The following is a 27,434-nucleotide window of genomic DNA, read 5'->3' on the forward strand; positions in this document are numbered from 1 at the left end:
ATTTGATGTGCTTGATGCCCATCACCACTAAAAACTCTTCCATCTTCTGTGATACAAACTGGGGACCATTATCCGAAACCAAAACTTCAGGTACTCCTTCTCTTGAAAACACATCCTCTAAAAACTCAATAACCACATCTGTAGTCATCCCACTCACCATTCTCACCTCGGGCCATTTCGAATAATAATCCACTAGTACGATGACATAACAATCCATAGACAATAAAGCTGAAAATGGCCCCATGAAGTCAATAGCTACTTTCTGCCACAGATATTCAGGTAACTCCACCATGGTTAAGGGCACACTTAATGGCTTTGCCACTTTATCACTTGCACACAGCACCAATTCCATACCCAGACGCATCCACAGATAAAATACATTCAGCAGTTGGCAAAAAGGGTTTCAGACATGGCGTTGTAACTATCTCTTTCTTCACTTTCTCAAAACATGTTTTTTGTTGGTCACCTAATGTAAACATTACACCTCTTTTTAGCAGTGATCTCAAAGGTTCAACCTTTGAAGCATAGTTCTCAATGAAACGTGAATAAAACTCTGTTAGTCCTAGAAATGACATCATTTGTTCTCTACTTGTAGGTTCAGGAACAGCTAAAATAGCATCCACATGACTAACCTTAGGTCGAATACCATCTTTGGATATGACATGTCCTAAGTACTCTACTTCGGATTTTCCAAACACACATTTTTCATTTTTAATGGTTATTCCACTCTTTCTTAAAGCATCTAGGACCGCAAATAAACTTTTGTCATGACATTCTTTGTTCTTCCCATATATTAAAATGTCGTTCTGAAACACTTTAGCATTTTCAATACCTTGTAGAACTCTGCACATTTCTCTTTGGAAAACCGCAGATGCACTTGCAAGACCAAATGGCATACGTTTATACCTAAACATTCCTTCTGTGGTAATGAAGGCAGTGCAGTGTTTAGAATCATCCTCTAACACAATTTGATGATATGCGCTCGTCAAGTCTATCTTGGAAAACCAAGAAGAACCACCAACAGAAGATGTAAGCTCCTGCAAATTTGGAAGAGGAAATGTGTCAACCCAAATGGCTTCATTTAAACATCTTAGGTCCACACACAAGCGCAAATCGCCATTAGATTTAAGCGAAATCACGACTGGCGAAACCCAATCTGAACTTTCAACTGGTTCCACAATACCATCCTTGCATAATTTTTTAAGTATTTCACCCAATTTTTCTCTATAACTAATGGGAACGTTCCTAAGTTTTTGCCGAACAGGGCATGCACCTTCTCTTAATATTATTCTGTGCTTGAACCCAACCATTTTACCAATCCCATTAGAAAATACATCGGGAAATTTTTCTTGGAGATTTGAGTAACAATCCCTCTCAACACACTCATTCTGAATAGAGTAAACAGGACAATCCAGCCTAGGATCAATTTTCATGCCTAAATCAAAAATGTGTGGCCACCCCAAAATAGTTGCACCTTTGTTGGCCACATAAATTTTGCCTTGACATGAATTGTGTCCAAAACTTATTTTGGCTAGTATAAACCCTTCCAAAGGTATCTTGTTCCCGGTGTAACTTCCAGGATGTACATCAGGACCCACTAATGACCTGTTGGGCCAAAGAGATTTAAACAAGTCCATGCCCATAATGGTATACCACGCACAAGAATCTACCATAACCTTTACTTCTAAGCCATCAATGTTGACGAAGCATGATGGTAACTTTCTAACCTTACTCGTCCCTTTAACTGACTCATCATGTACACTGCATACCTCACCCACTACGTGGGAAATATCGTCTTGGTTTTCAATTTGGACACAATTAATGTCATCTTGCTCATCATCTTGTAGAAAATTGACCTTAGCTTTAAAATTGCGACACACTCTAGTAAAGTGTCCTTTTTTTTAAAATTAGTACATATTTTATCGAGGGCACGACACCACTTATAGTTTGCTAGATGAGTAGAAGATCCGCACCTAAAACATGCAAACTTTTTCAGTTCATTACCTTTCTCAAAACTCTTTTCATTACTCTTCTTATTAGAATAAGATGAGTAATTAGTCGACTTACTATCACTCTTAAATTTAGACTTGTCACCCTTATTTATCACATTAACTGAAGTAGAATCAGAATAATTTTTTTCATTTCTGACCTCGCGAATGCATTGGTCCGAAATTTCCACACCTCTAGCTACTTCAATAGCATTTTTCAATGAAGTACTCCCAGATGACCATAATTTCTCTTGAATTTTCTTAGATTTGGTCTTCATAAGAATCTGATCACGCAAAACCTGGTCATACGTCATACTTTCAAATTCACACGTGACAGCTAAACCCCTCAAGGCTGAAACATATTGATCAATTGACTCATCACTTTTTTGAGCTCTTGAATAAAACTTAAACCTCTCCATAACTACGTTAATTTTCCTTCCAAATCTCTCCTGCATCTGTTTAACAGCACATTGGTAAACACCCATGTCACCAGCATTTTCAATTTTAGGTAAATTTTTTAACTCCCTTAACCCTACTGCACCTAATCTATGTTTAAGCAAGGACACTTTTCTTTCTTGAGAAGATTCTTCTTCAGCTAAAACTTCAACATAAGCTTCAAACATGTCAAGCCATAAATCCCATGCGATAGGAGGTTCACCAGACTCTGCTAAAAAAAATGGCGGTGGATGAATCGAAGACATTTCAATCAATATATAAGTTAAAACACAACTTAAGACTGAAAAAAAAAATGTTTCCTTGTAAGTACCTTGCGCAAAAAGTTCACCAAAGTTCAAATAGTTTTAACAATTAATATTCCTTGTAAGTACCTTGCACAAAAAGTTCACCAAAGTTCAGTAGAATTAACAGTTAGTATTCCTTATTGGGTAAATTGTTCACCAAAGTTTGTAAAGTAAAATTCTAAAATAAGGTAAATTAATAAATATTCCAAAAAATTACATGGACTCTGAGCGTTGATACCATCAATGTAGAACACGGTAATCCATTGGTATTGCTGGCGTTGAGATCAGCATGCATTTGAGATCAATAGCGTTGACAACGCAATAAATTTATGTATTCAGCGTTAAAATCGGCACCCGGAATGATGTTGAACACGGAGTGCTCGTTGCTAGGATACCAAAATATATTCAAAATGGCCGCACGCTATGCGTGATGACGATGTCGCGTGATGACGATGACGCGTCGTGGCAAACAATCAGCTACGGAAAGTCAAGGGAATGTTTCCGTTTAAGCTGTAACAATCCGCACGCGCAGAACGTTCATTCGCGAGTCCACTTGAAAGATGCACCATAGAAAAATAACGTTGCTGAAGGTAAAAGTTCTTTAACATACCAATTTGCCGCTCAGAAGTCCATTAGACAATCTCGTCGTAGTAAGAAAAATAATATTTGATTGAAAAGTAGAAATTTGAACAATGAGAATAATCCAAACAGAAAAAAAAATATTTACGGTAAAATTGTGCTGTGAAATCCCGCTCGTCGCCATATATTGTAAGTAGGAAGACTCGTAGGCAGGCGTGGTTCTTCAATTCTTCTTTATTCCATCAAAGTAGTAAGCAATACAGCGACACGATCACAAGTGCATCCTCCACCTTCCCCTTCAGTAACCGACTCCCTCCCACTACATTCTTCCAAGCATACATTCCACACATTCCACACGTGCATACACGCGCCACACACATACACGCGCCACACACATGAGACATACACGCGCACAACACAATACATTTAACCAATACCACATTGCACATGTTTGCTGTGGCAGCAGAGAGCTTTCTCAGGCAAGCCAAGTACCAGCGCCCTGTTTCTTCATCCTTACCATATATATTACTTGTTTTAGACCGGGTGTGTAAGGTCGACTGTTAGTGCTGTAGGAAATGGACGAGGCGCTTCAACTAGTGACAGAGCATTCTGTTTAAGTTACTGACCTTCGTGGTATGAAAGCACCTCTCAGGAGTAACTCCTATTCCCTGGGCCAGAAGAACTAAATCTGCTGTTAAATGACATAATTCGGAGGTGACAGACCCTCTTTTGATATTACATCCTCTGCACGTGACAACACAGTCTACATTTGCAGAATCTATTTTTTAGTATTTGCATTATTTACCCGTATATTTTTATCACATTGGTAAGATCCCAAATTTACTTCAGGAACACAGAAGTAAGATCTCCATATTTCCCCCATATGTGCTTGAGCTCCTAAGACTAATACCAATAACCTACAATAAAAAATAAGCAACAATATCACTGCACAAACCATTAATATTAGGTTTCGCAGCAGCTTGCTTACAACCATAAAGTGCTGCAAAGCCTCGTGAGTGGTAATAGGTGCTATACGAATAAAATACAATACATAAGTTGTTGCATCCTACGAGCCCTCTTAATAGTTACAATCATACTTCGGTGAGGAATTTTAGAACTTCCCTCTAGGTTTGGTTAGAGACAAATTTCAAGTTGGAAGTGGTCTCCTCCAGTATCATTTGTGCCCCAAAGTACAGCATGTGAATCATTTAATGCACCCCGCCTGTAAGTTCAGTCAAAGCTCGAAGGCCTTCTTTTCCCTGAAACCTCAAATTATCCACATCCAAAGTCTCGCTCATCATATCTTCATTTTATGAAGCTCCTAACCATATAATGTAGTTTATTAACATAACGTAGAAGTGAATGCCCCAATATGTGGCTGTTCTGTTAGGCTAGTAACTCACTAATTACACATTATCCCGTGTGGACAGAGATAGCAATTTTTAAATTAATTATGTGAGGTTTTACACAGTACTTCTCTTTGTGTTTAGTTCAGGGCGCTCTATTAAATTGGCAAAACAGTTGAAAGTGATAATGAAGGTGTGCCGCATCCAGCTATGTGTGAGTAGGATCCTGTTTGTATCGTGCGTCACATGCTTTTTCTGGAGAGTCTCATGGAAACATGATCTTTTAAACAGTTTGGTTTTGAGAACTTTCTTCAACTTAAGCAGTTTAATTGATTCTGTCCATAATTATGGGTCAGGACTGTTCCCCAATTCTGGTCTTTGCACTCTAATTGGCAGTGCGCTTTAGCCATTTGAAGGATTGTTGCTGAATCAGGTGAGCTGCATTTGGGTCGAGGATGCTGGGATCTTTGTCATGGGATGTCATACTTTGAGTGCATCTGCGTCCCCTATCCCAGTACAGCTTGTGAATAATGCATAGAGTTGTAAACAAAATTTCTGCCTGCACCTATATCCAGTGGAATTGTTTCATTGTTAGTTTAATAAGATTCTGTTTTCCGGGGTCAGGGTACAACTTGGCATACTGATTCTTAAGTGTGTCTTAGGAAGACTTGTGTTAATGATGTTGCAGTAATCTAGGTGTGCAATCTCCAGGGTTCTTGTCAGATTTATTTGTTGTGCAGTTCATAGGACTGTGATTTTTCTCCAAAGCAGTAATTTTGCAGGTTGATGGCCAGTGTTAACTATGGGTATGAGTGAGCGGTTTTCATCCAAGATTGCTCCCAGGTACTTAATTTTCTAGGTAATTTCAGTTGCAGATCCCATGCTTGCGAGTGGGCTAATGGGAGTTAATTGAGGTTTTTGTTCCCTTATAAGGATCTTGGCATTGGATCGATTTAGGAAATGGAACCCTTATTTTAGCCAGTATTACATGTGGCCCTGGTAGCTTGTAAAGTTTGTATGATGCAACTAACTGCTCTTCAATCAGCCGTTAAACAACAGAAGAGTCATTGGATACCCACATGGCATGAATGAAGATGTCTCCTGGGTAGACAGTGTCATTGTTCCAAAGCTCAATATTTTATTTATTTATTACTTATTTTTAGAATTTTGTAAAGCGCGGACCAGACCCAAGGTAGAGCAACAGAGCGCTTTACAAAGTGAGCAGGGAAATAAAAGTACATTTGTTACCCACAGCAACGACAGAAAACAACGCAAATAAGTAATAACAAGGACATATTTAAGTTCGGGGGATACAGGCAGAGAGGGGAACAGCTCTGCGATAGGGAGTCAAATTGGACTTGATAAGATAAAGGTTGAAGGTGGCTTGGTATTTGTGAGGATTTTAAGGCAGGAGTTTGCTCATCAGGAATGCTTTTGCTTCCTCTTTGAAGAGAGGGGGGGGTAAGGGTTATTTTTTTGATGAGTGGCGGAAGCAACTTCCAGATTCTTGGCGCCGCTCCAGAAAACGCTCTTTTGGAGGTTTTTGTCTTGAGGGTTTCAGGAGTAGGTTATCTGTGCTCCTGAAATGTCTGTTTCCTCCAGATAGGGTAGGTTTTTGGGCTAGAAACTGTGGGGTATTGTGGTGTAGCGCCTTATGAGTAATACAAGCCACCTTTAAGTGAGTACGGGCATCCTAGGGTAGCCAGTTAAGTTCCTTCAGGTATGGTCGAATTTCCTTGATCCTGTAATGAGTCTAGCTGCGGCGTTGAGACATGCTTTTAGAGGTGCGGTAGAGGTTTTGGGAAACCCGGAGCGGGTGGAGCAATTGTATTTTAGCCTTGAGATGACTAAGGCCTGAACACCAGTTTGAGGTCAGGGATCTCGATAAATGGCTTCATTTTCCTTAGATAGTTAAGCTAAAAGCGGGCATTTTTAGCCATCAAGTTAATGTGATCTTGCATGTTAAGATTCTTATCCAGTGTGACCCCAAGTGATATTGTGGAGTCCACCAGAGTTGGGGTGCAATTCAGGGCAGTGATCATTTTGGTCCATTCCTTTATTTCTTGAGAGGGATTGGGGGGGAGATTAAGGGAAATTCAGTTTTTGGGGAATTTAACTTGAGGGAAGTTGGTCGTTAGCCATTGTACATTGTTTTCTAGAGCTAGATTCATTAACTTTATCTCTTCCATGGAGGTGATTTTGATGTAAAGTTAGGTGCTGTCCGCGTACATGTGGTTGGAGATGCTTGCCTGCTGTAGAAGATCAGTGAGTGGTTCAACATATAACTTAAAAAGAGTGGGAGACAAGATAGAGCCTTGAGGTACTCCTAGTAGGTTAGGTGAGGATAGAGAAAGGATCTTGTTGATCATGAAGGATTTGAACCATAGGAGGACTGTGCCAGAGAAGCCCATCCCGTCTTTTAGTCTTCTTAGCAGTTTGTCGTGGTTGACCGTATTGAAGGCTGATGAGAAGTCAATCAAGACTAGCAGGCATGTCTCATTGAGATCAAGAGCTGAGAGGGCGTTGTCTACTATATGTAGGATGGATGTTTCAGTGCAATGGCCAGGTCTGAAGCCCGATTGGTGTATGTTCAATAAATTGAAATTTGGGATTTGTAAGTTCTGTTGTTGAACAAATTTTTCCAAGTCCTTTGCTAGCATAGGGATGTTGGTTATTGGTCGGAAGTTGTTGGGGTCGACGCTGCTAGCTGTCGTTTTTTTTAGGATAGGAGAAACTTGACCAGATTTTAGGCAGTCCGGGATGTGACCTTGTGAGAGCGAGGCATTTATGATATTGGTCCAGAGAGGGGCTATGATATGATAGATGTGGGGTAGGCACTTTGCTGGGACAGAGTTATTGAAGTGGTTGTTGAGTTTAGTAGTTGTTAGAATTTCGGTGAAATCATCGATATCATAGCTTTTGAAGTTGGACCAGTGAGAAATTTTTGGGGGAAAAGATTGCTTATTTAGTATCAAGTTAGAAGCTAGACTGAGCTTAGGGGTGGCTCAGTTTGTCGCAGCCATATTGAGTTCAAGTTGAAGGGAATTCATTTTTGCTGTGAGGAAAAAGGAAAATTCATCACCACGTAGGTGGATGTGTTCAGAGCGGAAACAGCCGGTCCAGTCTAAGGTGGGTAGACTTTACAGTCTAGAATATCCAATTTTGTAGTACACTGTATCATAACTTCCAGAAAGGTCAGTATACAACAACTAAATAGCAAACTTAGATATCAGTTTCACACAAACACTACTGCAAAAAGTGCAAACATACAGAAATAAAATACAGTCACATACTTCTAACCCCAGACGTTCCGGAGATGAAATGAGATCATTCATCTCCCCCTTATCCTATAGTTGGGACCATTCAAATTATACAATACTGCAGTGCTTTCATCATAATTGTGCCTTTGCTTCACTTATCACACAATTCAACATATTCTGCATGATTTGCACAGTTCTAGATCAAACAGATCAAACATTACTAAAAGAAAGTGTAACATGTGTTGCTGTGCGGGGGTATATCTTTGCGAAGGTTAACTGGTCATTTTCAGCTGATGATTGCTACTTCGAGATGTCAAATTGATGATAAAGAGGTGGTTGTTTGGCCTAGACAGTATTAATGTGTGTAAAATACAAGTGATTTACGGACGCTTCCTTAAAATGCAATCAGTCTCACAATAGCAAGAGTTTGAGCTATTGGCATTTAAAATGATAAAGCCTTTTATATATTTGTGTTAATTTTCAAAACTGATAAAAAAGGGATTGTCATTTACAATGCCAATAGCTTAAACACTCAAAATGTGAGACCTATTGCATTGCAAATACTTGTTGCTATTGTATTTCTTGGACCTGGCATACTTGTCTTTGTGCTGGACTTTGTTTTGCTGGTTTGTGTACTTTGTATAAATTGTGATTATAGTTGGCTATCCATGATTGGCATATTTGCTTAACTGATAAGTCCCTAGAAAAGTGCACTGTGTGTTCACAGGGCATAAAAATCAAATGCTACTAGTGGGCCTGCAGCACTGATTGTCCCACTCACATGAATAGCTCTGAAACATGTCTCAGGTCTGCCACTTCTGTGTCTGTGAGAGCAGTTTTAAACTGCCATGTTGACCTAGCAAGTGCACCCACTTGATAGGTCCAAACCTTCACTTTTCTTACATGTAAGGTACCCTTAAGGTAGGCCTATGGAAGGCCCATGGGCCGTGTGCAGTATATTTGAAAGGTATGACATGTACTGGTGGGCTTTACATGTCCTGATAGTGAAATACTGCCAATTTAATTTTTCACTATTGTAAGGACTGTCTTCTTCATAGATTATCATTCAAGTTGCCTTATAATATCTTACAAGTGTAACTTTCAACTGGGAAAAGATAGAGATTTTACGTTTGGGTTCCCTGAACTCACGATTAAAAAAATACAGCTATTAATAAAGTGGGTTTATAACTTGTATGTTTGAAAATGCCACTTTTAGAGAGTGGGCATTTTCTCGCTTTACCATTCTGTGTCTCTGTGTTAGACCTGTCAGCCCTTTGGGTGGTCCCTCCCATTATTTATTTATTTTTGTCCCCTTTTTGCCCCTCAATTCCTTTTATTTTTATGTCCACTGGAATTTTTAGGTGTTGCCCTAGAGGTTAGGTACTCCTTGACCCTATAGTTTTCTTTAGGCCTAGGTGACTCTTAAAAATGATGGAAACTCAGTCACACAAAATGGTGGCCAGTAACTGCCATAACTGTTACCTCAGGGAAGGGACCCATAGGATAGCATAGGGACACTCTAGAACCTTCCAGCTGGTTCTAGTAGCCTGAGGCCTGCCTATATAAAGGCCAGTGCGAGGGCGGCCGTTTTGAGTTGACCAGTGAGTTGTTTTGGAACCTGGACAATAAAGGAGTGAGGCGACCTGGTGGGGAGGAAGACGCACTGAGTTGGGGAGATCGACTTCTGAGCTGGCTGCCTCCTTGAGTGACGTGTCCCCCTACTCATCGATCAAGTCCTGCCTTAGTGGGATTAATTCTGGCTCCCTGCTTTATCAAATGCACCTTGGCTACCCTCTGGAAGTGGTGGGAATTTGACCTGGAGCATCACCAAACAGAAATATCTGAGATCGAGGAGTCACTCACTGCGGTAGAGGCCCTGGAGTGCTGGGAGAGAGTTCCCCGGCGGTAGTTGTGACCAACAGCTGTGAGGGCGCGTGCCTGCCGAGTGAGAATTCTGTCGGAATTGCTGAGGGGAAGTCTGGCAAGCGAAGAGCAGCGGAAGCGGGAAATCTCCTCAGCTGTTGTCGCGGTATCGGAAGGGGCGGAGAAGAGCGGACGGAGGCCGGCTGTGGGCGGAGTCCTGAATTCCTTCGGAGACGGTGCGGGAAGAACCCCGGAAGAGATGTGTACTGCCCTGGACATCAGCGAGACAGAAGCAGTAAAGTCGCGCCTCGTTTGACCAGGCGGGTGCAGTCTACTGACAGCGGAGCCTTCCCTGGATCTTAGAACTGTACGGGCCCAGCTGAGAAATGAACTGACGGGACCACGTAGTTACAGTAAGCAGGGGCATCAGTGGGGCGGGAGAGGAAAGCCGCATTCAGTCCTCTGATCCCCCCACCTAATGACTCGCACCTCCATCAGTGTTTGTTTACTGCAGGACTGGCACATCCCAAGTGACACCGATGCGGGGAGGTTTTTCCGAGAGAAAGATCCTGTAAACTAAACAAAATCTGTCTCATAGAGGGAAGGTGGGCAACCTAGGAATCTCGTAAGGGGTGAGAAGGGTTGGGTAAAAAGAATTCAATTACCTTCAATTCACCAATGCGGGGAGTGACCTTGAGCTGTAAACTACCTGATAAGTGTAGCCACTAAGAGGATTAACTGACTGTGGGACAAGACAGAGTGATTTATATGGTATAAACCACCGAGTAGCTGGGTTAGAAATCCTTGCCAGTGAACCATTGGGGGAATAAGAACAATGATACTTTGTGCCTTATGTATTAATTGATTACCTTATTTGTTGTTATTCAGAAATTCCTCTAATGAGCCAAAGTGCTAAAAGGCTAATTGGGGTGTAATTGACAAAAGTTGTATCCTGCTGATAATAGAAACCTTGAACTTCTAAGGGTAAGGATCATTTGTAAATAACTGTGTGGAGAAGTGATATTTTCTAGCTGCCGCAATTGAGACAGCGATTACTTTCTGTTGTGGGAAAGAGTAAGAAGTTGCAGTGAACTCTTGACAATTGGGGAAAGAAAAGAAATGTTGTGTTTGTAATGTTGAACTGATGCCCTTATGTCCGTACATCAATGTGTAGTCATTTTACTTTTTATGTATTGAAACGCAAATTGCTGAAGAACAAAGAACGTATTTTATAAAACAGCTCGTATTTTTCTAAGACTGGTGTAGTGTCTTTCTTTTCTAGTGGATGGACGCTGTGTTATTGTAAGGGTGCGACGCAAGCTTAACACTTTTGCTTTTTGGGATAGACCTTCCTACTTTTTGCCAAGCTACCCTATGTAGGCTGGTAACCCCAGGTCTAACATAATTGGTGTCCAGCGGTGGGATAAGAACTGTGCTTGCGTCCACCTAGCAGTAGCCTAGTGTACTCCACAGACCTACACCTGGAGTTTTCTCCAAGCGGACTCCCTAATTAAACTTTTGATTTTCCAAATTTACTCCTGGTGGTGGGTGGAGGTAGCCCTTACTTAACGCCCTTCCTTTTAACCTCCAAGTGGTTGTTTGAGTCCCTACTGACAAGATGGAATTTGCTTTGGAGGAGTTGGAGACCTACACTGCGGCCCAACTTAGGGAATTCTGTCAGAGTAAGGGAGTGTTTTTCAAGCGTGGTGCTAAAAAGGGGGAACTCCAGACCAGCTTGAGAGCCTGGGTGGCAGCTCACCCCGATGGGAAGGAGGAGGAAGAGGCCGACCGGGACACTGTCATCGGGGTAGATGTATTGTACCGACCTGAGGGGGAGAACCTATTGACAGGTCCCAGAACACTCTCAAGGGAGGGCAGCAGTGTCTCTGTGAGGAGCTAGCGGACAGGAGGGAGGAAAGGCAGTTAAAATGGGAGTTGGTGAAATTAGAGAAGGAAAGGGAGGAGCGGAAGCTAGCTCATGAGTTGAGTCTCAGAGAATTAGACTTTAAGGCCCTGCAAGTAGGGACTTCCAGTTCTCCTAATGGTGGCAGCGAATCCAAGGACTTGACCAGGGAACCCTGACCCTATTTACCACAGGACGTAGTCACCAGCTACAGCGCAGGGGATGACATCGCCAAGTGGCTGGCTGCCTATGAGGTCTCCTTAAGAGCCCATGGGATACTGGAGAAACACTGGGGGGTGGCTTGTATAAATACATGCCTCCTGCAGGAAGGGATACACTTTTGGCCCTAGAGCAGGGAGAGCAGACCCACTACCCCACCATGAAAGTGGAGCTGATCAAGAAGTTTGGGCTGACTCCAGAGAAATATCGGCAGAAATTTAGGAGCAACCATAAACTAAACACACAGAATTGGGTGGATTTCTTGGACTACGAAAAGAAGGCCTTAGAGGATTGGGTACAGGGCAGCGAGGTGGGGGACTACGAGGGGTTGTATGACCTTATCCTCAAGGAGCACCTACTCGAGAAATGTTTTCCCGAGCTGCAACAACACCTGGTGGACAGCAAGCTGACCCGCCCCCGGAAGCTTGCTGAGGAGGCAGACATCTGGGCTAGTACCCGGGTGTCCTCAAAGGGGACTGGAGGGGATTCCCAAAGGACCTGACAGGGCACCCCCCAGAAGAAAGAGGGGGGAGATAAAAAGAGGGAGTTCTCAAAAGGCCCCCAAAACAGTTTCCAGGGAAAGGGAACAGGATTCATCCCTAAGGCTAACCCGCCCAGAAACCCTCAACCTGGCCAAAGTCAGCAGCCAAGGGTTGTCCACTGCTTTGAGTGTGGTCGTGTTGGACACTATAAGGGAGATGTCAAATGCCCAAAGAGACTACCCCCTCCCACTGGAGGAAAAGCCCCGGGAGTAGCTAGTGTAGTGCTCGGGAGGAGTTGCCCTTAGATAAAGGGGGGAGTGGGCGGGCATCACCTTAGTGTCCCTGGGAGATCCGGAGATGGTTCCTAAGATTCAGGTGCCCTCAAATACTACTAAGTATGGCAATGGGTCACCATCAATGGCCAAAGAGGGGAGGCTCTGAGAGATACAGGAGTCAGTATGACTATGGTAAGAAGTCAACTGGTGTCTCCAGAGCAGGTGATTCTACATGTACTCCACCCCGCCGCGATGGCTGATGGCAGATTGGGCCACTACCATGTGGCCGAAGTTCCATTTGAGTGGGAAGGGGTTGCAGGTTCACTTCGAGTTGCCGTAAGCCCTGCTGTGCCAGTTGATTGTCTGCTGGGGAATGATATGGAGCACAATGCTTGGTGAAGTACTGGGTTTTAGAACCCAGCGGTGCCAGGGAACACACCCAAAGACTTCGAGTTCTTCGTGTTTCAGACTACAGAAACAGAGAGTCTTCTTGGTGAAGTCAAAGATCGAATTTATTAGCTGCAGCCAGTAACAGATATCCTAGAAGTACAGCATGGTGTATATTCTCAGGAGACTGCTCAATCTTACAAAGTCAGCCTTCTTCTTTTATACAGAATATTACGCTTCAGGCAAACATTCCTTATTTTACAGTTGACCATTCACATGTTTTCACTACAAAGGAAAAGCAGAGTCATGATGACAAGCCCACATTTCAGTTTGTCCAGCCCATAATCAATTACCGGCAAGGCCCAGTATTTTCATCAGATATCGACGAACCCCCAATAAAAACGGGCACCTTCTCCTCGTAAAGCAGGTCATAAAAAAAGAAACAGGGACAGGTGTGTGTAAGATTAGACATAGTTTGTGTACGATGAAAGGTTTACGATATGTTGCACCTTAATGCTAATCTTATTCGGCCACTGGGAAAGGAACTGGCCGAACAGGTTTGGCCTTGAGCAGTGGAGTCAGCTTGCCCAGGTCACAGAGGAGTCAGCAAAGGTATACGTGTCCTTCAGACTCGTTTCTGGCCTTAGTCATTTGCTTATGTGAGGGCAATCACAAAATGGCTGCCGTTCACAAAATGGAACCCGAGGGTTCAAGACGGAAACTCTTATTTCAGGGTGATTTCGTCACCCGAATATGACGAAAATGCTTGTGCATAGTATTCTAATCATTTGCGGTCTGCCGATACCAAAATCGTCATGCTACGACGAAGTTTATAACACGGGTCCAGAATTTTCAGTACCACAGGCCCTCCTTTTGCCCTTACATAGGTAATAACCTATACTCATGCTAATCTGAGTCCAGGTCTATATTCATAAAGTCACTGAGATGTTGCTGTAGCATCATCCTATTACTTAGCTCGTTTCTTGATACAGGTTTCCTTACACAAAATGTAGCACAGAGGCCACATTTTGCAGGAGCACACTATACACACAGACAGAACAGGAAAAGAATGGCTAAGATCATCCCAATGACTATCAAAATCTTCCATCCCCAGGCAGATATCAGTTCCCAGAACCACCCCATCAAAGACCAATCTCCTTTATCCACGTGAATACATTCGGAGATTTTATGCAGTTTGGAAATGGCCTGGTAGACTGTCGGAGCGTTATCGGGGATGAAAATACATCAACTTGATTGGATCACTTTACATACCCCACCTCGACATCTAATGCGACCCTGTTCTGAAGAGTCATAAGGCGATCCGACTGGAGCTCAGAAGTCAGATTACTAAGGGCACCGGCAGTTTCAACTACAGTGGATTCAACCACCCTTGTCAATTGCCTTATGTTCCTGCTGTTCACCATAGGCCCCAAAAACGGCAGAAAACCCTTTACAAAATCTCCAAATTCTTGTCCTGCAGTGTCTTCTTCGCTGATGACACCTCTAACTATCCTTCTCTTATGGTAATCTGCTGCGGCCGTTTAGGTGGGAGGCAACAGGAACGAAACAAAACATGTGCCCGAGAAGTCAGGGGGCAACCATGTATAGGCTCTATCAGGGCAGATGAAATAGGTACCCTTAGCTGCTAAAAATGAAGGGGAAGTCTGAGATGCAAAAACATACGTTTCAGTACAGATACTTCTCCCTAACTGAGCTCTGGGATTCTTGCCACTACCTTGCAGACATAGGTGACCCTGATGGGGTACAATCCAAATCATGGAGTATCTCTTTGCTCGCTGGTTCTCACTAAGACCTACTCCATATCCTGTTACATTCCATCTATCATAGGCTTGTAGCTCATCTCTGGGAATCGTTCTATACGAATCAATGTTTCTACTCATATTTGTAATTCCTACTACCAATGCCTTGTTACTCGAGTTACTTCTCGTGGAACGTGGGGGATATGGTTCGATGGCATATATAAACATCGTCTGAAACCCCCACAAAGAACCAATGTAGCTAAATGGTAAGACCAAGTATGGGATACCCTTATCTGTTGTACGTGGCATAAGGCCACACACCCAGCAATTAGTTGTGTTCACCACTAATTGGTGTTGGTGTAACAGCTGAACAAAGGAGTTATTAATAAACTCTAATCTTCTAGTTGATTCATGTTCATGGAAAGGGTGAAAAGAATGCGAGGAAACAGTAGAAGGAGGTGTAGGCTGTGTAGTGGGTGAAAAGGTCACTTGAAAAGAGAATAAGACATAGCCTATTAAAAACATCATTACACTAAACAACATGAAAACGCATAATATCAAAAATCATTTCTTTGTCATCAATATACACATTCTGGCTTTAAAGTCTTTCAGTTTGGCAGGTCTCTCCATCTCGAAAAACTCCATCCTCTCTAATTTGCTGCCCGCGGCGGTAGGGTGTTCTATGCTAAGGAATGCTTCTGTCAGTCCAGGGCAACTCCCTTAGACCAACCAGAACTGCCGACCTAACGTCTTCAGCTGCACTCCAAAGACTTAGGCAACCGCGACCCTAGCAGCAGAACCTGTATGGCGGTTCGAAAAACAAAAATAAGAAAGTTTCTCAGATGAGAGAGCTGCACTTTCAAAAATAGCAAAGAAAAAGAATTTTTATTTGTCCATAGTTCTCGGCCTCAAATTATAACAGATTTTTCCAGATACTGTCTGGTCTTGAAACAAGAGTTCAGGTTCTGTAGTGTTCAATCGAATTGACGGTGGCACAGCCTTGTAAAATATTGTCACTTTCTTGTTCAGAAATTGTTCCTTTTACACGGGCATCGCTAAAAGGCAGAAAACGAGGCACAGTCTCAGTTTCAGAGTCAGCGATCCCCTCCTGGACCCGCCGGTCGTATGGTAGAGGTAAAGGGATCCTCTTGATGTGTACGCCGTGGATCCAATTTTTCTTCCCTTCAACTCGAACAGCCGATCTTGTTGAGAGAAGAACTAGGTGGGGACCGGTCCAACGGGGCTCATCATTCTTTGTCCGCTGGAAGTTCTTTACCAGCACCCAAGATCCAGGATCAATAGGATGTCCTGGAGCTTCAGAGACCTGAGGCAGAGTATCGTGAACCTGTTGGTGTAAAACACGCAATTTAGCAGTCAATTCATACAAATAATCAAGCAGTACAGGGTGTTCGAGTTCACTGTATTTTTTCGGCCTTGGCACTCCCCATATATTGGCTGGACGGCCAAACACAATTTTATAGGGACTATGTGCCACTCGCGAGTAGACAGTCATCCTCGTTGATAGGAGTGCTAAAGGCAGAGCATCGGGCCATTTTAGACCAGAGCTCGCTTGTATCTTGGCCAATTTCAGTTTTAGTGTGCCATTATAGCACTCTACTAGTCCAGCTGATTGGGGGTGATTTGCACCGTGGAATTTTTGTTAGATGCCTAGCCCCTCACATACTTTCTTCATCACTCGACCCACAAATTCACTCCCATTTCACTCCAGACCATTCTCGGCATTCCGAACCTAGGGAAAAATTCTTTGACAAGGGCTTTAGCTGTAGATAAGGTAGTGTCTTTTAAGGGATATGCTTCTACCCATCTTGAAAAGGCACAAACAACAACGAGTACATATTTCAAATTGTTGCACCTTTCCATGTGGATGAAATCTAGCTGCAAAACCTCAAACAGATACGTAGGAGGAGCAAAATGACCAGCTGGAGTTGGGGTTCCCCTACCAGGATTGTATTTCAGACACACCATGCAATTCTTGACCAAATTCTCTGCACACTTAGGAATTCCAGCATTTTGCCATACAGGAGCCAACAACTTACAAATCTCTTTCACGCTGATATGTGCCATCCCATGAGCCATTGTAACAACTGGAAGCACATACGCGTTAGGCAACAACCATCTCTGATGCTCAGACAAATCAATCCAACAACCATTTGAATCCAGTCTACCCTTACTTTCTCTCCATTCATTCAACTCTTTCTCTGTAGCTTCAGCTTGAATGGATTTCACACTCTCAATCGTATCTTCACACATTCCAACGTCACCAACCCATCTTGCAGGGCCTGCAACATACATTCGGCTCGTCATATTTCTCGCAGTTTCTTTCGCAACTTCATCCGCAAACGCATTTCCGCGACCAACATCATCAGTAACCTTTTTATGGGCACTGCATTTCACAATCGCTACTTGTAATGGCAAAGTAAGAGATTCAAGAAGTTCATTCACTAACTGTCCATGTTGGATCTTTGTCCCATGCGAAGTCAGGAACCCACGTTCACGCCACAAACGTCCAAAACTATGAGCCACGCCAAATGCGTATTGGCTGTCAGTATACACATTCACCCGTTTTCCTTTCGCCAAAACACATGCTCTCGTTATTGCAATCAACTCCGCGTCTTGTGCTGAATTATGTGGAATACGCTCAGCTTCAACAATCGTATGCAAAGTCGTAACAGCATATGCTGCAGTCGTATCACCATTCGGCAGCTTAAAACACGAACCATCAACCCACAAAGTACCATCACACTCAGGAAGAGGAGTGTCCTTAAGGTCTACTCTCCCTTTCGTCTCTTATTCAGTTCTCAGAAAACAGTCATGCTGTTCTTCACTATCTGTCTCAGCTGTATGTGACAACAACGTGGCTGGATTCAACGTGTTGCATCGTTTAATGTGCACATGGCTCGCTAAGAACGTCAAATCGTAACCTGACAACCAAGCACTAGTTAAATGCTGTGTCTTCGTACGGTTCAACAAGGTATCCACTGCATGTGGAACCATGACAATTAATGCGTTATCCATAACCAAACCAGCAGACTGTCGAATTGAAGCAGCCGCTGCCGCCGTAGCTCTCAAGCAGCTCAGCAACGCTCTAGCTACCGGATCTAAAGTCGACGAAAAGTAAGCACATGGACGTTGCTTATCGCCAAACTGCTGAGTCAACACTGACAATGCACATCCTTCTTTCTCATGGACATACAATGTGAAAGGCTTACTGTAGTCGGGGGTACCCAACACAGGAGCCGAACACAACGCATTACGTAGTTCAGAAAAACTTTTCTGACAATCTTCAGACCACGGAATAGGATTCGGTGTATCTTTACTAGTGCCCACACCGCCAGCGCTCGCTCCACACTGCGCACATTAACACTTACATACCAAGGAAACTCGTGAGACATATTTTTTGGGAAAGCAGTGGTGCAGGTTTATTTCGCACAACAAGTAGCTGAAAAGGTGGGTCATCTTACAGGCGATCCAATGCGGCAGCCCCTCGCTGACCCGCATGCCGCGCATGCCTAAGGAGCCATTCTTGCACGGCGAGTCGATCCTCTGACGGTGCAGTAACTTATCACTTTATTTCGTTCTACTCCCGCCCTCCCTGTCAGGGCGGAGCGATGAGGCACACCCCCGGTCGGTTCAGGCCCCCCGACCGCCCGAAGGACTAACGGGGTGCCGACGCTGTTTCCTGGAACCCCCTCGGCTCCAGGTTCTTGGCTCAGGCACCCTTACTGTGCCAGGCAGAGGTATTTAGACTGTATCCTTCTGCCACAGAGGTACCCCTACTGTCTATCTGCTTCCAGATCGCCCTGTGACTCCGCCTGCAACACAAAACATGACCGTTAAAAGTTCACAACTTCCGCCCTCCGCTCTGCCGCTGGGTCAGGGTTAGGGTGGGAACAGCGCAGAGCAGCCCACGGCACCGACGCGGCAGGAAAGACCGAGCAACGTGCTGGGCCTGCTATAACAAACCCCCGGGCACGCCCCCCCGCCTAGGAGCGCCCTTCCATTGGCCGTTAGTGAGGAGGGGGGGTTGGTGCGCTGTAGGCTCCTCTCGCGCGTCGTGTGGTACTAAGGCGCTGTCTCGCCCATGCTCCCTTCTGTGTCGCGCGGCCAGCGGCATAGTGCCCACACCGCCTGCGCTCGCTCCACACTGCGCACGTTAACACTTACATACCAAGGAAACTCGTGAGACATTTTTTGGGGGAAAGCAGTGGTGCAGGTTTATTTCGCACAACAAGTAGCTGAAAAGGTGGGTCATCTTACAGGCGATCCAATGCGGCAGCCCCTCGCTGACCCGCATGCCTAAGGAGCCATTCTTGCACGGCGAGTCGATGCTCTGACGGTGCAGTAACTTATCACTTTATTTCGTTCTACTCCCGCCCTCCCTGTCAGGGCGGAGCGATGAGGCACACCCCCGGTCGGTTCAGGCCCCCCGACCGCCCGAAGGACTAACGGGGCGCCGACGCTGTTTCCTGGAACCCCCTCGGTTCCAGGTTCTTGGCTCAGGCACCCTTACTGTACCAGGCAGAGGTATTTAGACTGTATCCTTCTGCCGCAGAGGTACCCCTACTGTCCATCTGCTTCCAGATCGCCCTGTGACTCCGCCACAGCTCTGGAGGAGGCCCCCGTCGATGACAGAGCCCCCCACCCACCTAGCTACTTCACCTCGCTGTTTCGTACCACTTGTACCCAGGAGGGATATGTTCACCCCCAGTCCAGACAGTGTACCCAACCTAAGAGCATTCTTACCAGGCAACAATATGATAGCCCGCAGGTAGTGCGGCACGTGTAATCAGGGCGCCGTCAGGGAAGCCCCTCTTAAGTCCCAGTGGAACATTTGCCACTGTATTTCGCCTCCAATTGTACTTTGTTTCTCTTGTAACCTGGCCCTTGTCACTTTTCCCTTCTGAATGCACTGTAGCTACCTCCTGTCTTTGTTAACCTGGTGGCGTTGTTTATCCCCGCACATCACAATCGGGATCTATTACAGATGCACCCTTCACCTTGGACCCACCATTGCTGTTGTAACCCTTTAATTTAAGCCCATTATTCAGATGCTTATGCCTGACAGTGACCATTGCCTTTTGGGTGAGTCATTTAGTCTATCCTCCTTACTAAGCCTTTAGGTGCACCTCTATCATAGTACCCATCACCGCACCACTATGGAGATTTCTTAGACGGTTCCTAGGACACGCCCTTAGTTAAGATAAGCCGCACCTCTGATGGGGCTTGCTTAGATACGGTTCTTAGGCCACGCCCTTAGTTACTGAAGCCACACCTCTTACAGAGATTCCTTGGCGGTTAGTTTATTCTTGTCCGGACATATTATACGGGGGATCGGCAGGTGCCTATTAGCATTATTGTATCTGCTGATGAAGGCAAACCAGTGATATTTGTCCAAGCAAAGTGATGGGCATGTGGAAGACATGACCAATGCTGTAATAATCATGGCAGTGAATGTCCTGGCAACTCACTGCAAAATCGTTATGTGACCTTGGTTATAGCACGCGCTAGCAGGTGCCCGAAACCGGCGACCAGTTCTCAGTTTAAAGTGTTTGTCAATATTGCAGTGTTCTTCTCTCTTGCACACCGTTTGCTATTTCACACGTGTTGTTTACCTTTGCACTTGCCCGAGTGCCATCATTGCCTACGTAAAGTTTGTTCTTGTGCCTGGGTGTCTGGTATGTATTGCGTACTATACCTATTGAGCCCCACTCAAGGTGGCGTTTGCCGACCATGCATGGCATAATCGATTTTGCTGCACTCCCTTCGTCTGCCAAAATAATAGCGGTAATGTCAGCTCCCGGGGTTCTGAGCATTTATAATTACCCCAGTTTGAAATTTAACACTCAGGAAATTCGCTTTCAAGTTCTTCTCAGAAGTGGACTGTTTTTAGCCCCACACTAAAAGTCGTCTGGCCTTTGTGATCATGTCTAACAGGGATGATTGAGGTCAGAAACATCGTACCCACCCATTGTGTGCTTAAGTACAGCCTGGGTAGCTGTTTTGTCCCAGGCGGATGTGCCTGCCTACAGTTTTCGTGGATTATATGTTGAGAGAATCGATTGGTTAGTATGAAAACAAAACATTTGGAACAATACACCTTTGCTGGCACTAACTTTGTCTGCAAAGACAAGCCAAGGCAGTCCAATATGGCAATGGCTTATTTACCTGGACACTCCCTTGTTTGGCATTAGTTCTAACCCCGATGCCGGGGTGTCTACGCCAGTCCGCATCTGCCAAATTTCGAGTTGCTATGTGTGACCTTTTATAATTTGAGTGTAATTCTGAGTGACAGTTCAATAGCTATGAATGACGCTCTCTCGCACGTAAAGTCAAGCAATGAAGACGGGGGAAACAGCCGCTGCTCAGCAAGGATCGTAATCTGCTCCTTATGGCTTGTGCCATAGCGTATACACTGTTCGTAGGCTTGCATATTCACACAACATTCACCCACATACGTAGTATTTATTTTGACTGCGGAACAAGTTAACCCCTGGTCTTTCAACGGATAGCGTGCCTGCATGCCTTTTGTTCAACTTACTGGAGTAATTGCAATGACCTGTACCTAGCTGTCAAAGTTTAAGACTAGGTATGTGTGACCTAATCGTATATCCAGTCTTTTTACATGTGACATATGTCTTATGCCTAGCACTTACCGCATGTTAGGAAAACAAGGACTGAATAGACATCGGCAGTTGTGCCTATTTAGTAAGGTGGTGACCTCTTTTGTGGTAATTTGAACCAAGCATATCGTAAGTACTTTAAAATAATGATTAACATAAAACGTTACTGGAGTTTCCTCTGCGAATACCTGCGTGTCAGTTGCAAGGCAGAACTATCAATTTGGCGTATTTGTGCGTTGCCAAGACGTCTGGTTGCTTTTAGTAACATTGCCCGGTGTGCAGCATGACCTATCGCTGCGTTTTGCTTTGTTTACTTTAACCGTGAATCGCAAGGTTTGGGTGCGCAGTGGTACTCAAGTACCAGCGGAAACGGTCCTCTATGGCTGCGTTTCTTGTTGTTGTACAGAACAATTAATTACGTGTCACAGTGAATGATAAGTGGATGGCGGGAGTGCATGAAAGGATGCAACATGGGTGTAGTAGAGATATAGGGATAAATTCATCGAACAAATTATTGCAAAGTCCCATGCACAAATGAGGGACAAACACAGCACTGTGCATCTGTCATAATTTTATGTCCTGGCCAATCACTGCAAGGTCATTACCTGGAATGGTTATAGCATGACCTGGCAGATACACCTAGCACTCCCCATCCTATGTGCATGCCATTCTTCAGTCTTATCCTTGCACCCATGTGTGGTACTCTTTTGTAACTTGCCCACGTCACTTCGCTTCTACCCAACTGCTGTTTGCCTTTGTTACTCGCATAAGTGACTATTTTACCTCATGCTTAGGTCTGCTTTTATAAGTTTTGTACCTGTCATTCACTGTTCCTATTGTGCAGCACTCTCACGCCATCGAGTAGAGTCTGCGCTATATAAAAACTCCTAAATAAATGAACGAGGGTGACCTCAAGCAGTCTGAAAGACTACCCCACTCGGGACGACGTGTTTGCCGACCGTGCGCGCAAGTGGCAGAGCCTCCTGCTAAAGCCCTTAGTGTTCAGGATCTAACCCAACCATCCTAGTTGTCGGGTGTGTCTCCACTTACGAGAGGACCTTCGCGTCCCTGCTCCAGAGGTGCTGCTGCTACTCCTTGCGACGTGTTCCCAGCGTTATCTGAAAGAACAACATAAATTACTCGTTGTGTACACTTTGGTTTGTGTCCCAACTACCTCGCACGTTCCTCCAGCTGCCAATGCTGTTTTTTATTCATCTGTTTTCAAAACCTACACATACTTAAAATTGTGTCATTTACAATGCCCATGGCTCTAACTTTGCAAGGGCGAGACCGTTGCATTGTAAATGCGGCTTATACTGTTGGGTAAATCCCCCCTGATCAGCCATCATTTACCTGAAGATTGCTTCGGAGGAATGAATCACCATACCCCAACTCGACCTCCCCTAGAGGACAGAACGGCAGTTTTAAAACCCTTTCTCTTCCCAAGAGTCATTTATGTGCCAAGAGACTGGACTCTGACCACGGGCCTATCACCCCGGTTGGACATAGCCGCATGTTTACCTCCCGCAGATGTCACGCGCAGCGCCATGCCCTCAGCTGCTGCACCTTTACTATCACCCGTCCGATGCGGAGCCAACAATGCTTGTGATGGCGGGGGTGACGCTCCCCGACCCCGGGTATCCGATGAGACTAGGCCAATATCTGTACCATGCAACAATAAACCGAGTCATTTGTACGACCTTTTAGGGGGAATTTCGGTCCCTTGAAAACTGACTGTTGCTTATTTTTTATAAGTATCACAGACATGGTGTCTGCACTGAATGCTGCTTATTTTTCGCCCGATATGTACCCATACAAAATTATCAAGATGGGAAATTATAATCCCGTGAATTGTGCATTTGGGCTATGCCTTAGTTGCCCTCGGGTCTGGGGAGAATGCCGTCGGTTTTGGAGCCAACATAGAGAGCCAGTATTCCAACTAAGACTCTGGTCGGGTATTCACAATCACAGGATGTGCGACCGTACTCTCACTAAGTTACGGAACGCCAGAAGCCTGGGCACGTGGTGGCTGTGAAAGGCTGCATAGCAACCAAAGTGAGAACAGCTTTGAAAAGGCAAGAACTCCCCTCGCCGGGCATGAAAGAAGGTAATGGAGTGCGGCGCTAGGGAAGCTGGCACGACAAGCTGCACGTAAATCATAAATGAAAATGCTGCACTTTACCGTAGGCAGAGGGCACTAGGAATGACGCCACACTGCACGCAGCCACAGCCTACGGAGTTGTGTATTTTTTAAAGTGATTCCAGCGAGCGTCGCGTGTAAATGCAGCGAGGGCGTGCAACCGCCATTAAATTGGAAGCGCGAAATATATGTTAATGTCAACAGCCGATCTGTTGTGTGCCTCCCCTCACAGGCGCCTCACATTTGCGGGCCCCCAAGTCAGACTTGGAAATGCCGCTACACACCAGGGAACCAGAAAGCCTCTGCATGCAATCTGCGGCATTAGGCATCCACTCAAACATGGTTGGACCTACGCACGTGAGCAGCCATAGAAACGTGAGCCCAAGGCAAAATAATGCCAACTAAATACACGAAACCAAGGCACAGTGGCATGGAAGGAATTTACCTAATTCATGCAATGTCTTAAAGCAGCAAATAACTGACTCAACAGTTCACTTTTCAGCCTCTACTTGCGGTGAACGCCGGGTAGCGGAATGAAGAGTTCTTTGTACCATGAATGTGTCAGCAGCCCGGCGAGGGATTTAATTTGATACATTGAACCTAGCTCTTAGACAAGGCCTCTCTTCAGCCTGTTAGGACTATGGTCCCGAGAACCCGAAATTGGAGAAACATGAACTGCCAACAAATAGTCAGAGAGTTCGGGAGGCATCAGCACATAGTTATGGAGCAATATCATACTGACATTTATGAAGGCACCTTTCCGTTTGCAGGGAAAATGACCTTGCCTTTTTAAAACATATCCTTTGTTTTGTCCCAAAATGTTAATAATTGGAAACACTCTGGAGAAATGCACAATCTGCTTCCGTGCAATGCGATATGTAACTCATCTCTTTCGAGAGTTATGGTAGAAAAAGTTGCCAACTCCCTGACCTTCCTATTCCACAAAACGTTCAGTCGCAGGGTAAACTGGTGTGGAAATAATGCGTTTAAAGTGCTGCAGAAATGTTTTTCCATAGAAAAATTGGCCCGCAGCTGAAAGGTGCGGATCACATGAAATGTGTGAGCGCCATCTACTGCACCGCCTGACTCGCAGCGAGTCGACTATTTTCCAACTAAAATGAATACGCCTTTACAAGGCACCAATAGAAGTTACTACGAAATTGAGCGGTTGCTGAGGGACTGAGCCGCGGGTCTGGTGTTTGCAGGGCCTAGAACAAAAGGGTCGGAGTGGCGGTCCGGGTTTCGGCGCCAACCCCCGGTCCCTTGGTGACCCTTTTCAATCAGATCATAAATAATCGCTAAAAGTGCACGCTCACCATCACTCGAGATGCGATATTGTGGAATACGCGGTAACTTAGCATTCACCTTCAGTGACACGACTTATGGAGGAATGTCCAACAGACCCACATCATTTGGACCAGTAGCCCACAATGAATCTGGTAAGAGAGACAATTCAGATGGAAGACTATCTTTTGACACGTACATCGGAGAGATCACTCTCTTACCCAAAGTAAGATGTACTCCTGATGGAGAACAATACAATGTCGCATACAATCTCTTCAACAAATCCAATCCCAACAAATTCTCATTACAACCTGTAGTCAAAATGAGGGGTGCTTCGAACTTACGAGGACCAACAGAAAGAAACAACAGAGCAGAAATCGGATCCGTAACGGGGGCGCCAGAACAACCTACAGAGACATTATCTAAGCCAGACAAAGGTGCGCCAGGGAGTTTAGAATGCATAATAGAACTCTTTGTAGCACCAGTATCCAACAGAAAAGGCTCTGACACACCTGATGCAATCACTTCAACATAAGGGCCACTCTGATCTACTGGAACTGAAACAACTCCCTCTCTTTGTCCATGGCTGTCCTAACAATCATTACCATTTGTTTCATCACCTTCAACATAGTAATCATCCACGTAGTACTGTGCTGTCCTACCAGATGAACTCTGCTGCTGATCAAAACTATTCATCGAGTTCTGCGGAGGCAAAGGACGTACATTCTGTCCGCGACCTCTACTTCTCGGCACTTGTTGAGCACCTCTACCACATACACCAGAAGCACCATTCGTGCGCTGCAACAAAACCGGACAACTGTTCTTGTAGTGACCCTCTTCTTTACAATACGCACATTGATTAGGCCCATACAAGAAACGCTGTTGAGAAAACTTGTTCCTTTGCGAGTTTCCCGAATATTGCTGAGGCTGCTTATAATTGCGCTGACTATTAGTACGGGGTGGATAAGCTTGTTGTAGAAGAACTTTAGTCTTCAATTCCTTAGTCTTCTTATCCACTTTCTCTAACTCATCTTTGCGCCTATTTTCATAGTACTCAGCCGTAGCTAAAATCTGCGCTGACGTAGAGACTGGCCAAGCACTCTCGGAATCCTTCAACTTAGTGCACAACTCGGGAAGCAAATTATGAACGAACTTGTCAACGAACAATCTCTGGCCACCCTCAGTAGCCATATCCTGACCACTATGATCTACAAAAGTCTCTTCAAACCGCGTAAAGAAATCAGACACGTCTCATCTTTCTTCTGTTTACGTGCAGGCAATTTATCCCAATTAACACGCACTTCGGGCATCAAAGTCTTCATGAAAGTAATTATCCTACCAGGAAGTTCAGCAATTAGATCTTCAGGCTTAGCACCTCCAACTTGTCTGTCATTCGCAGCAACAATATTAACCCATGTATCACCTAAGTCATGATCATGATTCGTATGTGGAATCACATTCCAGATTGGCTGTGGAACAACGTTGCCAAACAGCATGTCTATGTCTGCTAAATTCATGACGCTTGAACCCACAGTTTGAGTGAGCTCTTTATAATATCCCGCCAGATTTTTTCGCGGATCAGGTAAAGACTGCTTAAGCGCTAAGACTTCTGCACGCTTCCAAGGAACATGTACCCATACTCGCTGAAAGTGCGCAGGTACAGCTCCACTAAGAGGTCTCCAAACTGGAGGAACCTCTCGCATCGGATGCTGACACGCTTTTCTCCTAACTGACGAATCAGGCTCAAACAACCGCTCAGAAGGAGCATTCTTACGAAACGACAACAACGTCGACACCGCTCTTTCGATGTCGAGGAGGCTCACAATCGTCCCTTTCGCAAACTCGGAACGCACACGATACAATTCTTCAGGAGCTTTATCCACTTCGTCAATCCATTGTTCATGGAGAAACATACACATCATGTCAAAGATGTACCGTTGCGTCGGTGCTTTCCATTGCCGGAAAACATCCATGATACCCTCAAGATCATACTGGGAGGTATACATAACCCATCTACGCGCCATATGATCCAAAACCACACGTTCATCTATATCAGGCAATTGACTGCGCAATTGTCTACTCTCACTCACAGGAGACATACCCAATTGTCCCAACCAAGGAGTCAAGAAACCAGAAAAGGCAACAGTCATTCGCTGTCTAGTAGAAGGACTAGATGGAAGAATAAGGGAAGATGGAACAATAGCAGAAGAATCCAAAGTCGGAATAGAGGGAACATCAAGAACAGGCATAGAAGTAGCAGACGAAGAAGGAGGCAAAGGTGGCGGCCCCTGAGGAGGCTGCGCCAAAGGAATAGTAGCCAACTGAGAAGGAGCTGGCTGTGGTGGAATCACAGGTGGCACAACAACTTGGGGTTGTGCAATCACAACTGGTGGGGGTGGAGCCGTAGCACTCTGTGCATAAGGGGGTGGCGAACTCAAGAGATGTGACATTAAAGGATCTTTCTCAAGATCCTTCCTTTCTTCCAGTTCTTTACGTGGCAAAACTGGGTAGGATCTATCTACCGCTAACTTCTTCACCCTAAGCATCTGTTCGCTTTCTTGCTCTTC

The sequence above is a fragment of the Lissotriton vulgaris genome, chromosome 3_1 (assembly GCF_964263255.1).
Source record: "Lissotriton vulgaris chromosome 3_1, aLisVul1.2, whole genome shotgun sequence".
NCBI classification, from domain to species: Eukaryota; Metazoa; Chordata; class Amphibia; order Caudata; family Salamandridae; genus Lissotriton; species Lissotriton vulgaris.